This window comes from Moschus berezovskii, chromosome 17 (assembly GCF_049115385.1).
Source record: "Moschus berezovskii isolate FMDL1 chromosome 17, NW_MosBer_1.0, whole genome shotgun sequence".
In the NCBI taxonomy this organism is placed as follows: domain Eukaryota; kingdom Metazoa; phylum Chordata; class Mammalia; order Artiodactyla; family Moschidae; genus Moschus; species Moschus berezovskii.
The window spans coordinates 65539884-65559323 of NC_142476.1; the positions used below are offsets into that span (position 1 = coordinate 65539884).

General features: G+C 48.4%; 1 pseudogene; it reads right to left on the reverse strand.

The window, feature by feature from the left end:
* Window positions 1–9236: 9236 nt before the first annotated feature.
* LOC148775189 (NADH dehydrogenase [ubiquinone] 1 alpha subcomplex subunit 3 pseudogene) lies at window positions 9237–18746 on the reverse strand (annotated as a pseudogene).
* Between the last annotated feature and the right edge of the window lie 694 nt (window positions 18747–19440).

Below are 19440 nucleotides of genomic sequence, written 5' to 3' on the forward strand. Positions count from 1 at the left end.
TAGACGGACCTTTGTTGGCAAAATAGTGTCTCTGCTTTTTAATATACTATCTAGGTTGGTCATAACTTTCCTTCTAAGGAGTAAGTGTCTTTTAATTTCATGGCTGCAATTAGCATCCGCAGTAATTTTGGAGCCCCCCAAAATAAAGTCTGACACTGTTTCCACTGTTTCCCCATCTATTTCCCATGAAGTGATGGGGCCAGATGCCATGATCTTTGTTTTCTGAATGTTGAGCTTCAAGCCAACCTTTTCACTCTCCTCTTTCGCTTTCATTAAGAGACTTTTTAGTTCCTCTTCACTTTCTGCCATAAGGGTGGTGTCATCTGCATATCTAAGGTGATTGATATTTCTCTCAGCGATCTTGATTCCAGCTTGTGCTTCTTCCAGCCCAGCGTTCCTCATGATGTACTCTGCATATAAGTTAAATAAGCAGGGTGACAATATACAAACTTGACGTACTCCTTTTCCTATTTGGAACCAGTCTGTTGTTCCATGTCCAGTTCTAACTGTTGCTTCCTGACCTGCATACAGGTCGTGGCTCAGCTGGTAAAGATGGGGAATTAGGAAGTGGATTTCAAGAAAGAGAGCTCCTGCTGAGCCCAAGGCAGGAGTCATTCATTACCACTCCCCTGCCCCTGTTGCCCCCCTACTCTAGCTCTCTCCTCTTTAGAAGTCTAGAGGCCAGTTCTCAGACTTACTTGATTGGTGAGTGGTTTAATTCTGCCAGTGAGATGCCCTGGAGTTAGATTTGAAAGCCAAGTAGCAGTCAGAGCTATTCTTTCTCCTCCAGCGTGGCAGAAGTAGTGGATGCTCCAGCCAATTTGAATTTTCCTAGTGGATTCTCTGTTTTCCAATCAGTGTCCTGCCTCAGGGCTGATGGGAAGCTGTGAACATCAGCAGTGGTTTCTGCAGTTTTCAGACTCCAGGTAGCACAACAACTTCATGATCTTTAGGATCACTGCCATGGTGATAAACCTGAAATTCTGTGATGGGTTGGAGAGGCACTTCTAAATCTCTCTCCTCTAGCCTTTCCAAGAATTTGATTGACACCTGATTTCTGCAAAGTTAGCCAACTGGAAATATAAAGGGGACTTTCCACTAGACTTCTCCTACTTCTGACGCCAATTACAAGTTGAAGAGCTTCCAAAAGAACTTCAGTTTTGATAATTCACTAGAAATACTCCTAGAACTCATTAAGGTTGTTATAATCACAATTATGGTTTATTATAGGAAAAGGGTATAGATCAATATCAGTCAAGGGAAGAGAAGCACACAGCAGAGCCCAGGAAAGTTCCAAGTGTGGGCTCTTCATTTTCTTCTCCCTGTGGAGTCAGGATGCTTTAGTCTCTTGGCATGTGTGACAACACACACAGAGTACTGTCAACCAGGGAAACTTACACTCTTCCACCTTTCTGATGAAAATAATGAGTGGTTTCTAGTTTCTTGTCTGAACCATGACCAATACAGGGACATGGAAGATACATCCTCCTTCATCTCAAGTCCAGATGAAAAAGCTTTAAACACAATCACCCAGCTCAATATGGATCCCCTTCAGATTGGAGGGTACAGTAGTCCATGGTCTGAGTCCCCCTGGAAAACATAAAAGGCAAGAGACAGCAGCTTTGTGAGGAGAAGAGCAAGGCTGGGAAGTTTCTGCAACCCCAGGATTGACCTGCACTCCTGGCATCCACCAGGTCAAAGGGTGCAGGGTGATACCCTGGACCACTTTTGACCATGTGTCAGAGAGGGCTAGTGTGGGCCATCTTAGGACCAGTCCAAGAGAGTCACCTGGAAGGACAGACAGAACCAGCTGAAAGAAGTTGAAGGGAGTGCTGACAGCTTAGGGGCTGCGGAAAGAGTAAGGGACCAACAGGAATGGAGGTACTTTGACACAGGTCAGGGGAACTGTGGACAAGAGAGCCCCAGGTTTGACGGTGTCTCCAGATGTGCCCTCATAAATGCACTTGAGATAAGAATCTTCCTTCACTTAAGAGGGAGTCATGCCAGATCACCCAGCAGTGCCAGTCAAGGGAGAACTTTCTGCTCTCCACTGCCTGTTTCTCTTCCCTCCATCAGCCCAGTTCCAGTCCAGTTCTGAAGCCGGACAGAAGGACTAGAATCCTATGGTTGGAGGGGTTGGAGAAGACGGTGACCACATCCAGCCTCACTGACTGTCCAGCCTCACTGCCCCCAAGGCATGGGATCCAGGAGTGGAGGGAGAGGTCTCCAGCTTGGATCAAAAGTGGAGTCTTGACTAATCTTCAGGGCTGGCATTTTAATTATTAATATTAAACCAAGGGTTGTGATCATGAGGACTGGAGAACTGTTATATTACATAGGAGTGGTCAGGAGAGTCATGGAGCTGCCATCTTTTCATCCAAGGGCAGGGAAAATGGGCTTCCAGGAATATGGTTTAAAGGAAATTGGGAGGTAAAACTTGAGTTGTTGATTTAAGGTAATAGTTATACAGATTTGCTCTCTTTTCTTGGTGGTTTCTTGACTGTGGCTGGGGTGTTTGTGTGTGTTTTATTTGCAAACCTCTATAAGTTGTGCCTGGTACCTTACTTTCAATAAGTGACTGGGGGATGAGTGTCAGTTTCTTTGGGTTGCAAGGTACTATATCAACTATCAGCTATTGCCCAGGTGACTCCACTTAACAAGCTACCCCAAGCTTAGTGGCCCCAAACAAAGAATATTTGTTCCTTGCTTATGGGAGGGTTCAGTTGATCTCAGTTGAGTTGATCTGGGCTTGACTGCAGACTGTGAGGTGGGTCCGGGTCTGCTTCATTTGTCTTTCCTCTTTGGGGGCAGGGGCCACCCTGGGTGTGTACTTCCCATGGTGAGAGGCAGGTGTGCAAGAGGGCAAGCCCAGCTGCTCCTATTGTTCAAAGTGAGTAATGTGGATGAAATTCAAGCAGCAGTGAGATGCACTTGGGCTGACCTTGAAGTCAATACGCTGAGAGGGGAGTGAGAGATTAGGGTCAGTAATTCAATTGGCTGTAGCTACCAAGTACATTTTTGGTCCACACCTAATCAAAGATAAGGGATGGCCTTGAGTCACTCACTTTGTGAACTGAGGTCTCAGGTGCAGGAGGGGGTGCTAAGGCCACTGCTGGGAAGTCAAGTCACTGGGGACACTTGGCCTGGCCTTGGGAGCTCTGAGTGCTCAGCCTCACTCTGCTGAAGTCCCAGAATTCTCTGGGTTGAGACTCTTGACTTCAAAAGAGGGCCTTGGCCCCTTCGGCTGAAACTAGCACTGGTCAGTCCCAGAGCGGGGAATGACCCCTGTGCCCTGGGTAGGGTCCATGCTTGATGTAATGCTGTGCTGTCGCCATCTTGAAGTACTGAATCATAGTTTTGGACAAGGAGCCCTATGGTTTCATATTGCACTGGGCTCCACAATTCCTTTAGCAGGACCCGCCCATGGGGATGCAGGTTTCCTGAAGATTTACTGATGTAATTCCAGCTTTGGAGAGACTGCAGCTTACTCGCTGCTCATTCTTTCAGCAATAATAGCAAAGATTACGGCCACCATTTATCCAGTGTCCTGTAGCACCAGACGCTATGCTAATAAAGATTTTACAAACATCATTCCAAGCCTTACATCAGCCTTGCAAGTTTTTCACGAGACTAAATGTCATTGTATTGAATAACATATAATTCATCCAAGATCACACAGCCAGCTCCTGAATCTAGCTTCATTTCTCTCCCGTGCCTTTCTGTTAAATGATTTTGCTGTTTTGTCGTACAAGCTTAATAGAGATCTGGGGATGCAGGGTACAGACCCTGCTCTCAAGGGGTTAAACATCTTACTAACGATACTTGCAAACACATAGCACTGTGTGTCAGACAATGTTCTAAGCAATTTATACGTATGTTAATTCATACAAAAGCAATCCATGGTTTTGGGACTCATTTTATAGAGAGGGGGCTTCTCTGGTGGTTCAGATGGGAAAGAATCCGCCTGCCAATGCAGGAGACTAGGTTCAATCTCTGGGTCGGGAAGATCACCTGGAGAAGGGAATGGCTACCCACTCACTCCGGAATTCTTGCCTGGAAAAGTACAGAGGAGTCTGGTGGGCTGCAGACCATGAGGTCACAAAGAGTCGGGCATGACTGAGTGACTAACACTCCCACTTTCACTTTACAGGGGAGAACACTGAGGTATAGCGGAGGTGACTTCCTCGTCCATGGTAGCTTGGCTGGAAGATGGCAGGGCCAGGCTTCAGGCTTAATCACTTGCTATACCACCTCTCACCTTGGCACAGCCAGGCTCGTCTCTGCTTTGGTGATGAGCAGAGAAACATAAGTGAACTATTTCTACCCTGTATCAGGTTCTGTGGATATAGCTGTGGGAGTGGAAGGGAGACATGCTGGGACCTGAGACCTGGGACCCTTTACCAGAGTCCTTGCACCTAGACACACCTCTCCTCCAGCAACAGAATATGAAGAAACTACAAGGGACTGAAAATAACTGCACGCATGCTCAGTTGGGACAACTATAAGCAGTGAGATACGAAAAGGCCACGAACCAACTGCCACTTCTGAGCTGCCAAGAGCAAAAGCGGGGAACTGTGCGTGATCCTCCCATTCTGCACCACTACAGGGATGGGCAGACCATCCCCCTGCCCAACCCTGTGCCTGCTGTTACCCCATTTAAGGAACCAGCTGGCACGCTCCCCCCATCCCCCAGGGAGTGGGCAAGGGCACCTGTTACTAGTTTTCATTCCCTCCTGCTGTAGCATGAGTCCCAATAAAAGCCTTGCCTGAATTTCTCTTTTGGGCTCATCAATTTCTATTGATTGAAGAGTCCCAGGACCCAGGTCAGTAACAGAAGGGAAATGGGGGGCAGGTGAGCTGGGAGGTTGGGACTCTGATGTGACATGATAAGGTGCTGAGGTATGTGTGTGGCCGTGGGACACGGACATGAGGAAGCAGACTCTGCACACACAGCTAGAGGGAAGCTACCCCTTGAGGGGATTCAGAGCTGTCTGCTCCACATGCTGACTGCTTGTTCTGTGCTTGGATCCCGGGGGTTTATTTTTTCGTCTCCTCAGCATACGGTCTGACCAGCCTGCTCCCTTTTGAAGAAAAGGCTTTCCATCCACCCATCCTGAGTCTTTTGATGCCATTCGTGCCTCCCAAGTAAAGCCAGACTTGAGGAAAGGCTTAGCCAGGCAGAGCCACCTCCAGGCCTGCCAGAGACTGTGGCGCTTTGTTGGGGGACTGTGTGTGCTTATCACTGCAGTCCTGTTCGGCCCCACACAGAACTCACCTCACACCAGGGACCCTGCCTGCAGAGGTTCATTTGAACAGTAACTAGCAGAGGCATGCGGGGAGCTGTGGCTTATGAAACCATCTCCCACATTCCAAATGGCAGTGTCTGTGGTTCTGGGTTGGTTTTGCTGCCTTTGATCACCGTTCAGATAACTGAGGACCGAGGGGTGATCTTTACTAGTATCTAGGCAAGGACGGTCTACTGCGTGTGTGAAACCAAACTTGGATGGAGGAGAGCCTGCCGGGTGAGTGAGAGCAGGTGAGGGAGGGAGGGACAGAAAGGGAGGAGCAGGGTGGAGAAGATGGGGGAGAGTTGGGGAGATGGGGAGGTCAGGGAACAGGCTATGGCTCCCTGCAGAGTTTGGGGGCTAGACTGTGATGTCCAGAGGACTGGTGGGGTCCTCTTCAAAAAGGCTTTTTAAAGAGAAATATTACACCCTGGTGGTTCAGTGGTGAAGAACTCGCTTGCCAACGCCGGAGATGCATATTTGATCCCTGTGTTGGGAAGATCCCCTGGAGAAGGAAATGGTAACCCACTCCAGTATTCTTGCCTGGAGAATCCCATGGACAGAGGAACCTGGCGGGCTGCAGTCTATGGGGTCACAAAAGAGTCGGACGCAACTTAGCAACAACATCCCGTGGTGAATGCCTAGAGCAGTTCTGTGTTGCTGTGTGGCTCCAGGGGTTTCCCAGATGGTGCTAGTGGTAAAGAACCTGGCTGCCAATGCAGGAGATGCAGGTTCAATCCCTGGGTGGGAAGATCACCTGGAGGAGGCTATGGCAACCCACTCTAGTGTTCTTGCCTGGAGAGTTCCATGGACAGGGGAGCCTGGCGGGCTGCAGTCCATAGGGTTGCCAAGAGTTGAATATGACTGAAGTGACTTAGCACGCCCATGTGACCCCAACATGGAGCCCCAAGACCCAGAGAGACTGCTGGCTGGGGTTTCAAGCAGGGCTGAGAGCTGACCCTCCTAGATGGGCAAGAGCCCTCCCTTCCCCCAAATCTCTGCCTGTGGTCCGGGTGCCATCTCCAGACACCTTCATCCTGAGAAAGGGTGTTTGATGTCACATGAGACAGAGATGCGGCTTTTCCCTGCCTTCAGTGCAGATCCCCATGTCTCCTGACGCCCAAGGGCTGTGCCTCTCCTTGCAGGTGCCTCTCAGCCTGGGGCATGGGGTGAAGGCAGCAGAGAGGGAAAGGGCAGAGGGATGTAATTGAAGTCATTTTCCCTCTTCTTCTGTATCTTTTCTTCCCCCTTTGAATAAAGATTGAGGCAAAGTCAATTAAATGGAAAAGTCAGTATGCTTGGGTTGAGAAATTAAACAGAAAATCAGACTGAGCGAGCATTACACAGTTCTTACAGGAATGTTAATTCAACTTAATGGTGGAGTTTGGGCTGGGTCGTGATTCTGATCATTTGGAAGCTTGCAAGAGAACTGTATTCATAATGCAATTTTCATCATTTCATATTGAAGGCATTCCTAATACAGTTTATGAGCCTCCTTGCTCAGGTCACTATCATAAATGAGAAGTTATTCCCGAAGGATATTATCTGGGACAGTAAGTGGATAAAAGTATTGAATTTATTAACATCTAAATTAAACAGTCTGAAAAATGGAGTTGTTATTAGTCAACTCACAAACATTTACCCCCAATGATAAGGTAACAGACTCTTCAGCAACAGCCAGGAATGGGAGACATAAAAATTTTTTTAAAATAATAATAATATTTTCATAGCAGCTCCTTTCTGAGAAGTTCAATGTGATCCCCACAATGTTTATCACTTAAAGACTTTATGAAATGGAAGCAGGTAATTACTGTGTTTTCTTGGGCTTTCTAATGTGGAAATGAGGCTGAGAGGGTAGGGTGTGTGCCTTTGCCCAAGGTTGTGGTGTTGTCAGTACACACTGCTCTATTTAAAGTGGATAACCAACAAGGACCTACTGTACAGCACAGGAGACTCTGCTCAGTGTTACGTGGCAGCCTGGATAGGAGGGGAGCTTGGGGGAGAATGAATACATGTATATGTATGGCTGAGTCCCTTCGCTGTTCACCCGAAACTATCACAACATTGTTAATGACTATACCCCAATACAAAATAAAAGGTTAAAAAAGAAAAGATCAGGAAGATCATGAGATGGGTGTGGCTTTCTTAGTTTGCTCCTTCACTGACCTCATGCCCTCTGATTTTCCAGTTCCAGCTGTGCGCTTCGAGGGTTTCCCTGGTAGCTCAACTGGTAAAGAATTCGCCTGCAGTGCAGAAGACCCCAGTTTGATTCCTGGATTGGGAAGATCCCCTGGAGAAGGGATAGGTTACCCATTCCATCCAGTCTCCTTCCCACTCGCCCACCCTGTCCCCCATCCTGTTCAACAGCCCCCAGCACAGCCCTGCCTTCACACCTGGGTCCTCTTAGGCGTTCGCCAGCATCCCAGGACCTGTTCCCTGGACCTCAGCTTCCCCAGGGGCCGTAGCACCAGGTGAGAGGCATGATCCCCCTAGAGCCTCCCTGGAGCCCTCTGGCTGGCCCTGCATCCTCCCATCACAGGCTGCTGGGAGGCTCAGTCTCTGGCCTTCTCTGGTAGGAGGTCTTCACAGAGTTATTCCCTTCTATTCCTGTCTGATTCATTGACTCTGTACTCTGACCTCTCATCTCCTGGGCTGTCTTCCTGGGGCCTAGTCCTTCCCCAAAGGTCATGGGGGTGTTCCCTCCCCTCTCCTGAGTTCTACTTGGAGCTAGAAAAGGCTTGCTTGGGCTTGCCAGATGGTGTTAGAGGTTAAGAACCTACCTGCCAATGCAGGAGTCAGAAGAGACACAGGTTTGATTCCTGGATCAGGAAGATCCCCTGGAGAAGGGCAGGAAAACCCACTCCAGTATTCTTGCCTGGAGAATTCCATGGAGAGGGGAGCCTGGTAGGCTATATTCCATAGGGTCACAAAGAGTTGGACACGACTGAAGCAACTTAACACCGAGGTGGCTTGCTTACCATCAGGCAGACTGGAGCGTAAGCTGTGAGTGTCCTCACTTCCTGTCTACTATGGAACTGACTGGCAAAATCTTCACACCAGGCCCTAAATCATTGCCACACAACTCCTGAGCTCAGCCAGTGCTGGGAAGTCAATGTCACACTTTTGCTGGAAGAATGGTGGAGGAAGCTGTACTCCGTAGAGATATAGGTCACAGAACATCTTCATATTCGACACCTCACCTCACTGGCACCAATCCCTGTAAGGTAGGGACAGGCAGGTGAGACTAGTTCCATTTTATAGATAGCGAAGGAAAGTAGTATTTTTTGAGTAAGATTGTTTTGGGCAAGTTATATATGCTATCCTATCATTTAATATGTTAGGTAAATTTTTTTCCATGTTATTTATTTATTTTTAAAGAAAACTGATGCTCAGAGAGGTTAAGAAATTCAACCAAGGTCACACAGCTAGTAAATGAAAAAATCAAGATTTGAACCTAGACTCTTTTCCTTCACACCTGAGCTCTTCCTGTTGCACGGCTGGTCATGTAACCTTAGAAAGCCCAAATGAGTCTCTCAGAGTATACAGGCAGCAGAACAGAAACAGAAGGCCGGGTGCCTTGCTGGAAAGCCCAGCCTTCTGTATACCCTACGCTCCACTGCAGTGAGGTCAAGACCCGCAAGATCGCTGACAGTCACCTTGTAATCCAGTCAAGGCAGGGTGGGGTGGAGTGGGCCAGGTGCAACTTGGAGAGAGGCTTCTTTAATCCCCCTCTGTTCTGGATGGTGACTCTGGTCCCTGGAGGAAGAGGAGGTCCCCTGTCCTTCCATCTGTGCAGGTGCAGAAGGACTGAACTTCCTGGGAGCTGGCTTAGCCTTTATCACATGCCATCAACTCCCTGTGGTGGGAGTAATCACGCTCCTGCTCTGTTTGCTGTGAACTAATTAACTCTCCTCCTCCAAGCCATTCCCAGAGCCCTTATCATCTGAAGAGCTACAGCTCCAGGTTGGCTGCTGTGCCAACCTGGGAGGAGGTGGGAGGAGGTGACTCGGGGAGCAATCTCAATGATTCTGAGTCTGGGGGGCACTGGGGCCCAAACCTGTTCACGGCCACTCACCTCTGTTTTGGAGATGGACTCCATTCGAGAAGGGGATGGAAATGATTTTCTGTTTTTGTTGATTGCACCCTCTTTCTTAGTGCCCATTTATTTTCATTTATTCATTTGCTGTGAGAACTTGCTGCGTCACTTAGCTCTCTGTCAGTTTCCTTATCTTTAAAACAGCTACTTCATAGGGTTGTTGTGGGGTTAAGTGGAATAACGTGTTTATATCATTTAGATGGTGCCTGACACATAGATCGTGCTCAATGAGAGTCAGCTATCACTGACATTATTATTACCATCGGTATTATTTACAGCCTCCCTGAACATTTTCTCAGCTGTCAGATGTGCATGAATACACTCAGGGATGTGAGAGAGAATATGAACAAAGTACTTAGAACTACGTTTGTGCAGAGTTGAGTAAAGTCAGCCTTCCGTATCTACAGATTCCCTATATGAAGATTCAGCTATTTGGAAAGAGAAAAAATTCCAGAAATTTCCCCAAAGCAAAACTTGAATTTGCTGCTTGGAGCTTCTATTTACCTATCATCTACATTGCATTAGGTATTGTAAAGGGCTTCTCCGGTGACTCCACGATAAAGAATTCACCTGCAATGTGGAAGATGTGTTTTTGATCCCTGGGCCTGGGAAGAGCCCCTGGGGAAGGAAATGGCAACCCACTCCAGTATTCTTGCCTGGGAAATCCCATGGACAGAGGAGCCTGGCAGGCTACAGTCCATAGGGCCATAAAGAGTTGGACATGACTTAGCAAGTGGATGACCAACAACCAAGTTATTGTAAGCAATCTAGAGATGATGTAAAGTATATGGGAGGACGAGTGGAGGTTATATGCAAATGCTACACCATTTTATATAAGGGGCTGAACATCCATGGATTTAGATACCCGTTCTGGAAACAATCCCCTGAGGATATCGAGGGACGACAGCACCCTTGTGAGCTGCCTGTGATGAGTGATGAAGGGGAAAGGAAAGGGAATTCAGGTTCTCATTCATTCACTTAGTCATTCATTCAAAAACTAATTGTTGAAGACCAGTATGTTTCAATCTCTCTAGAGTCCCCTGGGCTAGTCAGTGTCTCTCAAGAGGTTCCAGGCATGAGAAAGAGCTGGAGCCTGAATTTGCCAATGGAAGGGAGTAGACAGGCAGGAAATACAGTTCAGGGACTTACAACATTTCCATCCTCCTCTTCAAGGACCTGGATCCCTCCCACACCCCTTGGTTTACTTTCTTTCCACCCAGAATGGAGCCATGGGAGAATTTTCATGTAAGAGAGTGATACGATGACCGAATATATTCTACCAGAGTATCAGTCTGTGGGTCGAGACAGGATCATGGGGGCAGGGTGATGGGAAAGGGGGGTGGTCTGGGGACAAATGCAATGCTAAGAGGACAGGGGCCTAAGGGGCTCCCCACCCCCAAGGCCTTCCCTCAGCTTCCCCACAGTTTCCTCCCCTTTTTGCCTACCTAAATGCTTTCCTTTCCATCCAATTCTCCTCCCCCTCTCTTGTGATGACTTCTTGGACTTGCCTTGCCCATACTTGATCTTTCCTTTCTTTGGAATGCTATTTCAGTAGAACTCAGAACTATATTCTCTAAGGCAATAGCTTTGAGTGGTTCAGTGTCTACCTGATCTTATTTTCCCAACTAGGTTATAAGCTCCTCTTGGGCAGGATCATGTTCTAAATCCCTTGGTACACTCACAGCATCGCCCCCTGTAAAAATCACCAAGTCTTCTGGAATCTCATCTTTATTCCACTGCCCACCGCAGGCACCTGGTTATCCAGCCACGTGAGCCCAAATGAGCTGGGATACCGGCCCTTCTCTGTCCCAGATCTTCCTTGTTTTTCCTGTAGTTGAAACAGAAATGTGCTGCCCATCCTTCAAGTCTGAACACCAGTGTCACATGGTCATTTCAGAGGATGCCCCAGGCAGAGTTAATTCATGTTGTTTCCACATCACATCTTTTGTTCTTAAAACACTTCTAGGCTTGTTGGAAGAGTGCAGGCTGCTACAAAGCCTCACATGCCAGGCTCAGTGGGTCTTCTGGAAGCATCGGTCTCAGGGACCCTCAGCACCTACCCTGCTCTCACACAGAACCTCACGGAAGTCCTTTTATGCTCTCGCCTCTTGTTTTACTATTTCTGTCAAGCCTTCACCTTACAGAAATGCTGCAAAGACAAATGAGATAATATGTAAGGATGCCTTAAACTCCAGAAGATGGACTACATTATTACAGCTGTAAAACTCTCTACTGGGGAAATCAAACTTGTTGACGGTGACTAGGGGAGGGAGGGAGGGAGAGATAGAAATATAGAGAAAGAGAGACAGAGACACAGGGAGAAGGAGACAGAAAACACACGGACTAGCGTGTAGCCTGGGCTGAAGGCGGTCTGCCCGGCCTCCACAAAGCAGCAAAGTGTTATGTTTACTGAAAAACAAAACACCCACATTTGAATTTGGTTTCTGCTACCTGCTCACAGAAGATTCATCCCCATCTCAGGAGAACAGCATGTTTCAGTGAGTTAAGAGCTTTGAATTCAGCCAGACCTGTCCTCGACTTCCTAACTGTGGTCAAGGGGCTCCCCACGTGTGGGTTTCCTCCAGCCTCCATGGTAGTTTGAGGATGCCAGGAGCATGTGCAGCCCTCACAGGGGCATGACAACCGCCTCGTGCCTCATCCCTCCCACAGGGCCCCCCTCTCCCCCCAGCACTGTCTCGAGGAGTCAGGCTAAAGCCTCCAGTTTTGGAAGGAGAGACCACATTCTTCACCCTGGTCCTGAAAGTCACCCACCAGGATCCCTGGGAAAGGAAGATGCACAACAGGAGCTGGGAGGAGGGTTCCAGGAGGTCAGGGTGTGACCATTCTCTCTTCTTGGCCCAAGGGCCCAAGAGAACCACCTAAGAGACGGTTGCGAGCAAAGACAGAAAAAGCGGGACCCAGGACGTGAGCCAGGGCAGGAGGCTTCTTGTCTTCAGAGGGGTCCATTGCTATCCTTTGGACACCTTGGGCAGAGCATCACTTGAAATTCCCCTTGGGATGCAGTTAAGTACGGGTGTTAGTAGCCGAGGCCTCTGTGCAGCACGGCTTGGAGGACACATCCTGTGCTCCAGCTGTGTGGGCGGGTGTTTATCTGAAGGAAGTGGCCCTAGTCTCTCTGGAAACCACATGCCGCAGAAACAAAGCACACTGCCTGGCATCACTGGCTGCCACCCTCTGTCCCTCTCTCATGGGTTGGGGGCAATGAAGGGCCTATATAATTCCTTTCATTATATAGGGAATTTGTCTACCCACTCCCCAAGAGATATTTCATTTTCTTGCTGAGTCAGTCTTAGTAATTACTTATTTGGTGCATCCTTAAGGGGGCAACTAAGTGGACCATCAAGGCCTTGGGGAGGAGAGTCTGTCTATCATGTAGTTTGTAATCAATCAGCAGGACCCCAGAAAAATCGAGGCGGGGGTGTGTGAAGAAAATATACGAGGCTTTCCCTGACCTGGGAGCCTACTCCTTGGCCCCCCGAAGTCCCTTCTAATACTCTCCTCAACTCCTTCAACACTTAGGGAAGGCTGCCTCCTCCAGGAAGCCTTCCTGGATAATCCTACCACTTCTACCCTGACTGGGCCCCTCACCTGATTCCCCACCACACAGGACTGTACCTGTGCATTTCCTGGTGCATACTTGTTGGTTGACTGACTGTCAGAACCCACCCGTCATGAACCTGCCCATGGATGCCATACTCAGTGGTCCTTGTAGAAAATCAGGAAGCTGAGCTCCACAGGTCCTTTCCTTTTTATCCCCCCAATCCCCTACATCTGCCTCGTTTCATCTGAAACATGGACGGTGAGAAAGGTTTTCCGCACATTCTGCAGGAGCGCTGGGCTGAGGGCTCCCTTCCCTGCTTGTTCCTCTTTCTGGGCCCATCTTTCCTTCCCACTCCCCCTCCTTGCACTGCACACCCCTGGGGAGGCTGGCCTGGCCAGCATCTGCTTCAGGTGTTTCCTCTCATGGCCTTTGGGAGCTTGGGACCAGGCCCCTTCAGCCATTTCAACACAGTGAGCATCAGAGCTACCTTTGTCTTTGGCTTATTGTAGTGGGTGGTTTTTTTTTTTTTTTTCAATTGTACTAAAATGTACACAACCTAAAATATACCATCTTCGCCATTTTTAAGGGTACAGTTCAGTGGCATTAAGTATATTCACACTGTGTAACATCAACACCATCCAACCATAGAACTCTTTCCATTTCCTAAACTAAAACCCTGAACCCCCCAAAATAACTCCTCACTTCCCCTCCTCCAACCCCTCAAACACTGTTCTACTTTCTGTCCCTAGGAACTTAGCAGTTGACTATTTTAATGGCACAAACCCCCTTAAGTATGGTATGCACCTGGAGCAGGCACCAACCAACTCGTACTGGAGACTTCTGTGCCGAGCTGTGCTCTCCTTGAGATGCGAGCTTGATTTGGACATGTCTCCCGGTGGCTCAGATGGTAAAGAATCCGCCTGCAATGTGGGAGACATGGGTTTGATCCCTGGGTTGGGAAAATCCCCTGGAGGAGGGCATTGTCCAGTATTCTTGCCTGGAGAATCCCCAAGGACAGAGGAGCCTGGCGGACTACAGTCCATGGGGTCATAAAGAGTCGGACATGACTGAATGACTAAGCACACACACTCCTCTGGTGGATGATCGAGCCCAAAGCTGAACCCAGGTCGTTTAACTCTAAACTCGTACTCAAAACTCATATGTGAAACAGATCGCCAGTCCAGGTTCGATGCATGAGACAGGGTGCTCAGGGCCGGTGCACTGGGATAACCCTGAGGGATGGGATGGGGAGGGAGGTGGGAGGGGGGTTCAGGATGGGGAACACATGTACACCCATGGCTGATTCATGTGAATGTATGGTAAAAACCACTACAATATTGTATAGTAATTAGCCTCCAATTAAAATAAATAAATTAATTAAAAAAAAAACCCTTCAAGGGAGGACTTCCCTTGTGGTCCAGTGGTCAAGACTCAGTGCTTCCAACTCAGGGGAAAGGCATGGGTTCTATCCCTGGTTGCCATGAGACACCACACACAAACACACACACACATACACACAAAGAACCGCCCCCCCCACCCCCGAAAAAAAAAAAAACAACTCCAAGGAATGGATTTTGAATGAGGGAATTTCAGGGACCTTGGTTGGGGACAGCAGGGGCTTTGGGGCAAGCTGTTGAGTTTAGAAAGCAGAGATTGTTGGCATCTCTTAAATCATGCTTGATTGCCTATCCTCAGACACCCAGGTTTCCAGCCTCTTGGTTTCTTTTTTCTGAGGGCTTAGTTATTACCCAGGAACATTCCTGGTTACTTGGAACAATCAGAGCGCTGTATTCACAAGAGAGCTGCCGTGGGTGGTGTTTCACGAGCCTTCATATGGGTTGCTGTGAACTGGGCACACACTCAACTTCTCTGCTTGAAGTACCTCCTCCTGGGCCTGGCGGGATGAGGTCAGCACTGGGAGGTGCATTTTAGTGCTGGCTTAGCCTGAAACCATGCTTATGCAGCCTGGGCTGGCCCTACCAGGCACTGGCTCTGGTAGGAATAGTAATCAAGGTAGCTCCCTTCTAGTAAGCTCCTGCCGTATGCTAGGCACTGTTTGAATCACATAATCTCATTTAGTCCTCACAACTGTTTTAGAGCATGTTGGCCAGAAGTGGATTTGAGATGAGGATTCTTGTGTGTGTGTGTGTGTGTGTGTGTATGCGCTCATTCATGTCTGACTCTTTGCCACTCCATAGACTGTAGCCCTCCAGGCTCCTCTGTCCATGGGATTTCCCAGGCAAGAATACCGGAGTGGATTGCCATTTCCTTCTCCAGGGGATCTTCCCGACCCAGGGATTGAACCTGCGTTTCCTGAATCTCCTGCATTGGCACATGGGTTCTTTCACCACTGAGCCACCTTGAAAGCCCCATGAGGATTCTTAGGCAAGTGATTTAATGAGTGGGCACCATCGTAGGTGTGAGGGAAGGGCCCTGAAGGTGCCAGGAGCTTGGGCTTGACCCTAAAGGCCATGGGGGATCACTAAAGGGTGCCTTGGAGGAGAAACATTAGCAGATGTGTGTTCTGTATGCCGGGGGGAGAATGGGGAGGAGGGTGTTACATTCATTTCTTCCAGGGAAATGTGAAGATCAAATAAAAAATGTGTGTGAAAGTGTTCTGAAAATCACAAGGAGTTTTGCAAATAAAATGTGTTAATTCAAGGAGAAGGGGCCGCAGGAGAGTAGAGAAGTTGCTGGAGATGCCTGGCTGGGGGTGCTATCTGGCTATTTCAGAGTCAGTCCTGGTCTCGGAGCTCCCCAGGAAACCATCTACCTTGCTGGGGCCTCAGTGCAGAGGCCCCACTGGGGTATGGGTCATTTGGACTGCCCCAGTGCTATGCCCCAATGCTTCTGGGTGGGAAGTGAGATGACCTTTTTTCTAACAGCCTCCATGGCCTTCATGGGCCCCAGAGACTGATCAGTGACTGGATCCTGAAGGCAGCTATATTATGGCCTTGGCAATGAACTGTAGACCTTGGGCTGCTGGGAAAACCTCCCAGGGCTTAGCCAGGGACCCCAGGAACCTGAACCCTCTCACCTTAGCATTTTCCTCCTTTGCCTTTGGGAAGCAGCTGTTTGCAAAGGCCCATGGAGCTTTCTCCTTCACTCTGCAAAAAATGTTAAGCAAACATTTAAGGAATAAGGGCTGTATAATGATGAGAGTAAACACTGAGGAATACCAGCTATTATGGAATATAAGTGTTTTAAAAAAATAGAAGAAAGGAAAAATAAATGGTGATGTGCTGTTTGTCTCAAGCTGGTCTCCCACTGACTTGCAGATGCGTGAGGAAGAGGGTGGACAGCCTTTCCCGTGCTTCACATTTTGGGCTGCAGCTCCCAGACCTAGGCCTGCACCCAGGCTCCTAAGAGCCTTGATGCCCAAGTGTTTTCAGATGGAATGGGATTTCCTCCTCTTGTAGGAAAGAGGAAAGCAGAGCAGATGGGATGCCAAGGCCGAAGGACTAACTCCACTGTGCTCTGAACTGTGCAGGAGGCCTGGCTGCCCCCCTAGAAAAAGATGGACAGGGAGCCAAGGAAAGGGAAGTGGGGCCACTCTGGGGATGGCCACAGCGACTTCACCACCACATGGAAAGTCCAGGCAGGGGCCAAGGCCTGCCCCAAGTCTGACTCTCTCATTCCTCCCCACACTGCCATACCACACGTGTGTCACTTGCCCCATGACTGCTAAGCCTTTTTCTGAATTCCCATCTGGTCGGGTCATTCAATTTTCTCTGAAAAGCAATGCCTCAGCCCCTCCCTGGGGGCATAGCATAGTGTTTGGAAACAGAGGGTCAAATCCTACTCCTGACACTTGTTGGCTACTGGCCTCAGTTACCTTCTCTGAGCCTTGCCTTCCTAATCTGTGAAATGGGCTAATAAAGAGCTTACCTCACTGGGTCGTGAGCACTGGATGAGGTGGAGCTTGAACCAGGCTGGGCTTGGGGTGCAGGATGTGCTGAGTGAGAGTCACCACTCTTATCCCTATCCCCTCTCCCATCTCAGGCTGGGAGCCAGTACTGTTCTTGGTGACAGCTGAGGTACACACTCTTAGAGACTGACTTACCAGGCTCACCACAAAGTGATCCTCCCTGGGTCCCCATTTGGGTCTGATCTCCTTCCAAACTGCTTGTCTAGCACCCCCTAAGATGCAGGAAGGTTAATGGCTTCTGGAGAGGGGGTTCTCTTTACCTCCCACTGGAAGCTTCTAATCTCTTTCTAGAATGACTTTAGAAATAATGCATTTCATTAAATTCAGACCTTTGGAAACCATTCGCTGCACCCCAGGCCTCCCCAGACTGACCAGGCAGAGTGAATGAACTGGGGCTGGAGGAGCCATCCTGTCAGGAAAAGACGGGGAGGAGTCTGTGTCTGACATTATGTACTGTTCAGAAGTGTCTGGTGAACTTTTTGCTCTGAATGAGCTAAAGGTGTTGGGAATTTCAGGGCCTTTCCGTCTCAGTGGGTTCCTTGGAGAAGTTGAGCTTGGGGGACTTAACTTGGGAGGTGGGGCTTCATGGTGGAAATTTCTGAGATTTTTCAAAACCTACCTCCTCTCCCAGCCCCTACCAGGGCATCTGGGAATCTTTACTGGGGTGGGACTGCTTGATAAAGCTCATACACATCCTGCCTCTGGCCGAGGGCCGCACACGTGGCTTCAGGATCAAAGAATAAGCAGTGTGTGGCAGTGACCACCCAGCATGGCTGCTACTGTTAGACCACGAGGCTGGAAAGTGGACCCCACCTCTGTGTAATGTATTTATCTATTTCATTCAACAAATGTATTTGAGTTTCTGCTATGTACAGGGTAGTTACCAACCTCAAAGAATACAAAGATAAGTAAAGCATAAATGTCCTTACCTTCATTGAACTTCTTTTTTTCTTAATCGATGTATGATTGATGTTGGAGAATACTCTTAGAGGCCTTTGGACAGCAAGGAGCTGAAGCTGAAGTTCCAATACTTTGGCCACCTGATGCAAAGTGCTGACTCATCAGAAAAGACCCTGATGCTGGGGAAGATTGAGGGCAGGAAATGGGGGCGACAGAGGATGAGATGGTTAGATAGCATCACTGATTCAATGGACATGAGTTTGAGCAAACTCTGGGAGATAGTGAAGGACAGGGAAGCCTGGCGCGCTGCAGTCCATGGGGTCACAAAGAGTCAGACATGACTTAGCAACTGAACAACAACAATGGTTGATGGACAATATTATATAAGTTTCAGGTGTTCAACATAGTGGTTCACAATTTTTAAAGGTTATATGCCATTTAAGTTGTTACAAAGTATTGGCTTTATTTCCTATGCTGTACAATATATTCTTGTAGCTTATTTATTTTACACATAGTACTTTTCACCTTTTAATTCTCTACCCCTCCCTTGCCCCTCCCTTCCCTCACCCCACTGACAGCCACTAGTCTCCTTTCTGTAGCCATGTGTCTGCTTGTTTTTTTTTTTTTGTTATATTCTCTAGTTTGTTTTATTTGTGTATTGTTTTATTTACTCCATTTTCACATTTTTATTGGGGGCCACAGGGGAGGGGCCTCTCCCTGGGCATGGAGGTGTTAATACTTTCTCCATCCACTCCAGGCTTGGGTCTTGGAGTCCTGGGGGTGGCTGGGCGGGTTCCCATGGCCTCAGAGGGGCACTGGATGGTTGTAGGCTGTACCTGGTTGATCTAGCCTTGTATGTAGTGTAGGGGCTGAGTGTGGGCAGAATTATAGGGAGGTCTGGGTGGTGAAGGATGGGACCAGCTTCTGCTCTTTTGTCCAGACATTGTTGAGGAAGGCAGTGAGTCTCACAGCCATCTTGGTCTCCAAGTTTGTGTAATTCATACCTGACAAACTCCTTCACAGATAGCACTTCACTTAATGTCCAAGGTTACACTCTGAGAGTCAAGGCTGGTGGTTCTCCAGTTCACAAATGAGAAAGTTGAGGCTCAGGTAGAACAGGTGCACACAGCAAAGATGGGATAAGGCTGAGCAAGAATCCAGCTCTTCTGGCCACACAGCCATAGTCCCAGTCCAGGCCATGCAGAGGGTGACCAGTGGAGCTGGGCTGTCATCCAAGTGTAGATGGGACACTTTTAAATGTGCATTTCAAGAGCATTTCTTCTATCCCTTTGTCAGACAGACCTTGAAAGGGTCCAGCCAAGTTGACACAAAACTTGCATCACACCCCTCCACATTATACAATCCCCATTCATTTCATCTAGGAAACTTAAGTCTCATCACCCTAAGAAACCACATCCCATAATAAGCAGGCAGGGCACCATTGGGTCAGAGGGGAGCCTTGTGCCTGCTCCACTAATGTCATTTTCAACCAAAGATGAATGTTTACAGGGATTCATTTGCATCTTTACCTTTGCTCGTAAACTTTAGACATTTTGTCATCTCTAGCATTTCCTTTTACCAGGGGCTGGCAAGCTGATTCAGTAAAAGGTAAATATTTTAGGCTATGCAGGCCACATATGTCTCTGTTGCATATTCTTTTTTTGTTTGT